This window comes from Mus pahari, chromosome 10, assembly GCF_900095145.1.
Source record: "Mus pahari chromosome 10, PAHARI_EIJ_v1.1, whole genome shotgun sequence".
Taxonomy (NCBI): Eukaryota; Metazoa; Chordata; class Mammalia; order Rodentia; family Muridae; genus Mus; species Mus pahari.
The window spans coordinates 62,063,254-62,068,505 of NC_034599.1; positions in this window are offsets into that span (position 1 = coordinate 62,063,254).

Here is a 5,252-nt window from a genome sequence, read left to right on the forward strand (position 1 = left end):
ACATCATATCCCTGTGGGATTGTCTATGCATATCTATGTGCCATGTGTGGCGGTGAAGACTTACGTATATGAGCACATTTTCGACATCACATCCCTGTGGGATGTGCTTCAATAGATGAAGGACTCCAGGAAAGGCTAAGGTCATAACTTGTAAGAGATGAAAAGGTCGCAAGCTCATATGATCAGACACCAGAGCCCTTCTCTGTACAGCAAAAAATCTACCACCTTTCAGTCATAGAAACCCTCTCAGCTTTTGGAAATGCCAGTCCCATCTTAGGAGGCTGACCGTGAGGCAAACACAGAAGTTGTCAAAGTGGGGTGACAGGTGGAAACAGAAAAATCTGGAAGGAGCAATCAGCTGGAACCCCAATAAATACCTGTATCTTACCAACCCCAGGGAACATGGTCCTATCCACTTATAGGAGGAGAGAATTTAGTGTTCTCCAGGTAGGAAGGGAAGCGGGCACAGTGGGACAGTTTACCTTGTCCTCTCTACCCAGCATGCTGTAGGGGCGATGGGTCCAAATGTATAGGTTTTAGATCTCTAAAGGAGAAGTAGGGTCCTGCTTGTTGAGAGTGTCTAAGACACCTTTAGTTTGCTTTTGTGGTGCTGGACTCATGTCTAGGGTCCTGTAGAGTGTTAGACCAGTGCTGTTCTACCCACCCCAGTCCCCAGTCCCTGAGACACTTCTGGGAAGTGAGGAAGGAAGCAGGAAGTCCCAGTTCCCTTCCTAGAAGACTTGTCTGGTAGATAGCTGGATAAGCCCCAAGGCCTAATTTAGCTCCAGGCAGACCCAGGACCACAGTTAGTGGGAAAAGCAAGCCCAGGGGAAGGCTAGATTACAGTAAGTGACGTAGGTCTCTTGGTCTGGGACCACCCTGGGTCGTGCCTGGAGCAAAGGCCCTGTGCTGTGGCAGATGGCCTCCTATGGCGTTTCTTGTTGCTGTGTGCTCTCCTGGGACTCCTGCCTTCGTGAGAGGACTATCCATTCTCTGACTCTAGCTTCTTTCTCGGTAGTTTCTGGCTTGTCTCTGCATGAGGCAGCTTCCTCAGCAGCTCTGTGGGGAGGCTCCTGGGGAAGTCACTCTCCTCACCTTGTCCCAAAGCAAGCCCCTCCCTCCTCTTCTTACTGGGCCTTTTATCTTTGTCCTCAGTAATGGGGTCCAGCCTTCACCAAGTGCTTCAGTGGTCTTGTCACCTACAGATGAAGACCAGACTCCTTCCCTGGAAAGCAGGGATCTTTGAGTGTCAGATCCATCGTTTCCTCGTCTCCATGAACGTTCCTCTTCATGAGGCACCCTGTCTCCTTTTCCTTCTCAGTGACTTTCTTCCCTGCTGTCATCGGACTGGAATCCTTTTCTTTCTTTGACAGTTTGATGGCCCTCTCCCACCCCAGGCCCCATGGCTTTCCCTCCCCCAACAAGAGGTTTTCTCTCCTTGGCATCCTACCTCACCGGTACACATTTTCTTTGCACAGCAGGATGTGTTCGACTGCCCTTCCGGTTGGATACCGAACGCTTGTCACTGTCTCCTCAAACAGACACAAACTAAAGTCATCTGAGAAGGAACCTCAACTGAGAAAAAGTCTTCATCAGGTTGGCCTGAAGGCAAGCCTGCGGGGCATTTTCTTGATTGATGACTTGTGTGGGAGGGCCTAGCCCACTGTGGGTGGCGGGTGGTCCTGGAGCACAGAAGAGAACAGGTAGAATAAGCCAGGGAGCAAGGCAGCGAGCCACGTTTTTTTTTTCATAGTCTCTGCTTCCGTTCCTGCCTTTATCTGGGTTCCTGTTCTGACTTGCCTCGAATACACCCTTTCTTCCCCCAGGTTGTTTTGCGTTTTTATCATAGCAATAGAAATCTGACTAGGCCGTCTCGGGAGGAAGAGCTCTGGCCGACTCAGCTCAGTAGTGTTCCCACTGTCCCCAGACACTTCAGGGTGGAGCTGAATACACAGGCCCAGAGTACAGTATTCTGGGAAATGGGCTGTAGATTGAGGCAAGTCAGGATTTTATCCAGAGGAAACACACGGTGTAGGCAAAGCCAAATGCCTGTACAAACTCACTGGACGACATGCATCCCAAGACAATGTGTACGCATATATAATGTATAAGTGTATATAAACTTATATATGTGTGTGTTTTTCTCAAGAACACATACGTTCCTCTGCAGGTGAACTTCGGTGATTTTCTTTTCCCCTTTCTGTCCTGCATCATGCTTCAACTCTTTGCCCTGGCTGGGGACCCCAGGACTCTCCCAATCATCTCACCAAGGCTGTGTTATACAGGATGGCTAATCAACACAAGCCTTTTTAGAGCTCCAAAGCCAACTGTCTTCTGCCTGGCCCTGGGACGTGTCAAAGAGGGATGATGTGGCTCTCCTGTTGGCCCTTAAGCCTCTGGAGCAGCTGTTCCGTAAGCCTCCATGCAGATCGCTTGGGAACAGTTCAACACACAGCTCTGGACTTCACTTGAGACCGGCTGATTTGGAATCTCCTGGACTGAGACTTGAGGCCTCTGTGTTTAATAAGTACTTTTGAGAGTTAAAAAAAAATCAGATCAGCACAGAAGCAGAGTTTGGGGGCCTAATGACCTCTGAGCTCATCATGGGAGTGAGTATAGTAAGCCTCATCCTGTGTAACAAAAATGTATCGAGCATTTACTATGCTTGCAGCACATGTTTAAGCCATTTATGCTTTAGGTTTTCTGTTCTCTGTAACAGCCCCACAGGGCTCGTGCTGCTACAGTCTTTACTGACTAGGTGAGGAAATGGGTGAGTCTCCCCAGAGACTGAGGTGAGGTGGCACAAGCCTTAGTCCCAGCCCTTGAGAGGTAGAGGCAGGTAGATCTCTGTGGTTCGAGGCCAGCATTATCTACATCTACAGAGTGAGTTCCAGGACATCCAGGGCTACACAAAGAAACCTTGTATCAAAAAACAAAAACAAAGAGAGAGAGAGAGAGAGAGAGAGAGAGAGAGAGAGAGAGAGAGAGAACCCCCAAACCCTGAGTTTGATCCCCAGAACCCATAGGAAAAAGTCAGGTCAGGCATGGTTGACATTTGTAATAGCACTTCTGAGGCGGTGGGTGGGAACAGGCAGATCCCGGGGGTGGGGGTGGGGGTGGGGGTGGGGGTGGGGACTGGCTGGCCACCCTAGCTCAATAGGTGATTTCCAGGTTATGGAGAGTTTCTGCTTCAAAAAACAAGGTAGGGGCTTGTGAGATGGCTCAGTGGGTAAGAGCACCTGACTGCTCTTCCGAAGGTCCGGAGTTCAAATCCCAGTAACCACATGGTGGCTCATAACCATCTGTAACAAGATCTGCTGGAGTGTCTGAAGACAGCTACAGTGTACTTACATATAATAAATTAAAAATCTTTTAAAAAAAACAAACAAGGTAGGGTGGTGCAATGGCTTAATGAACAAAGAAGTTTCCTATACAAGCCTGGCAACCTGAGTTTCGTGCTTGGAACACACATGAGGATGGGAGGAGAGAAAGAATGAACCCTATAAGCTGTCATCTGGTGTGTCTGGTGCACCACATAACCACATGTATCATGGACACACACACCAAAAATAAATAAGTAAACAAACAAACAAATCCAAGGTAGGCAGCATCCTGAAGAATGGTACTCAAGGTTGTCCCCAAGTATACACAGATCTCTCTCTCTCTCTCTCTCTCTCTCTCTCTCTCTCTCTCTCTCTCTCTCTCTCTCTCTCTTTCTCGCTCTCTCNTCTCTCTCTCTCTCTCTCTTTCTCGCTCTCTCTCTCTCTCAAACACACACACACACACACACACACACACACAGGAACACTGAGAGGTGATGTGGGTTTTTAAAGGACACAGAGAGCTGAGGTTCTGAGTCTGTGTTCTTAGCTCTGCTGTACTGGAGACCAACATCCCCATCCCCACACAGGCACATGCTGCTCCATGCTGTAAGCAGTGAGTAAGTATTCATCGAAGGCAGAGTTGAAAACAGACACAGTGGGGATGCCTGACTCATTAGCCTCTTCACTCAGAGGATGCTAGTTCTGTGCCATCAATAACTTGGTTCACAGTACCCCAGGGGATCTCTAACATGTGTTCTGTAAGACGTTTTCACGGGGACTGGGTGTGATGGACCACGAGGTCAATCATGGCAGAACAGCCTGATTATGCAAATTTGAGTTCTCTCTTCCTTCTCTGTCTCTCCCCCCTCCCTTCCTCCCTCCTTTTTTTTCTCCCAGACCTCTCTCTTTTTCAAGCAGGCTCAGAATTTTTTAAATGATCGCATGTCCCTTGTGATTCTCTGAGAGGCCCAGGTTGGCCTCCAGTTTGCTATGTAGCTGAGGCTTGCCACAATTCCTGATCCTTCGGTCTCAGCCTCCCAAAGGTACATACAACTACATCCAGATTATGAAGAATGGAAGACCAAAGGCAGGGCTATTTGCATGCAAGGCAAGTTCTCTACCAACTGAGCTACATCCCCAGCCCTGCACTGTTACTTATTTATTTATTATTAATGTTTTCCTAGTATCTAATTTTATAGTATCTAATCTGAAAACTAGTAAGTCGTGTGTGTGTGTGTGTGTGTGTGTGTGTGTGTGTGTGTGCGCGCGCGCGTGTGCGTTCTTTTAAGTATGAAAGCCTCCATTAGGAAAGAGCTTCCCTCAGGCCTCCTTCCCCAGCACAGGTCCCACATAGTGACAGGGCCACAGAAGGGAGACAGAGTGCCAAGCAGAGCTGCATCATGGGTGGTAAGGAGAAATATTGCCAAGTTTGCAGTTCTGCCTGTGGCTAGGAGTCGTGAGGCCAAGACCTTGACGGAAAGCTGAGAGCTATTTTCCTTGGCAAAGGGTGTTCACTCTCAGGTTATAATGCTGCCTTCGGGGTTCTATGATGGAGGGGGAGGGAGGTTATCAGACTTGATCTACAAGGTTTGCCCCTGTGACTTCTATAAACCTCACATTGGCGAGATTTGATGAGGGGGGGGCAGAAGTTGGCTCAACTGTGGAGTGTGAATCTCACTTGGCGGTAAACACCCTGTGGGCTGCTAAAGCCCACCAGAATTGCTCTGTGTGTTTTCTGAAGTTCTGAGCAGACTGATTGGGCAAAAAGAGGGAGGGGAAGAGGGAGGGAGGGAGGGAGGGAAGGGAGGGAGAGAGAGGGAGGGAGGGAGAGAGAGAGAGAGAGAGAGAGAGAGAGAGAGAGAGAGCTTGAACTTTGCTCCTCACAGCTCCTCATGGTGTCAGCTGTCCAGAGACCCTGGGACAAGGGAC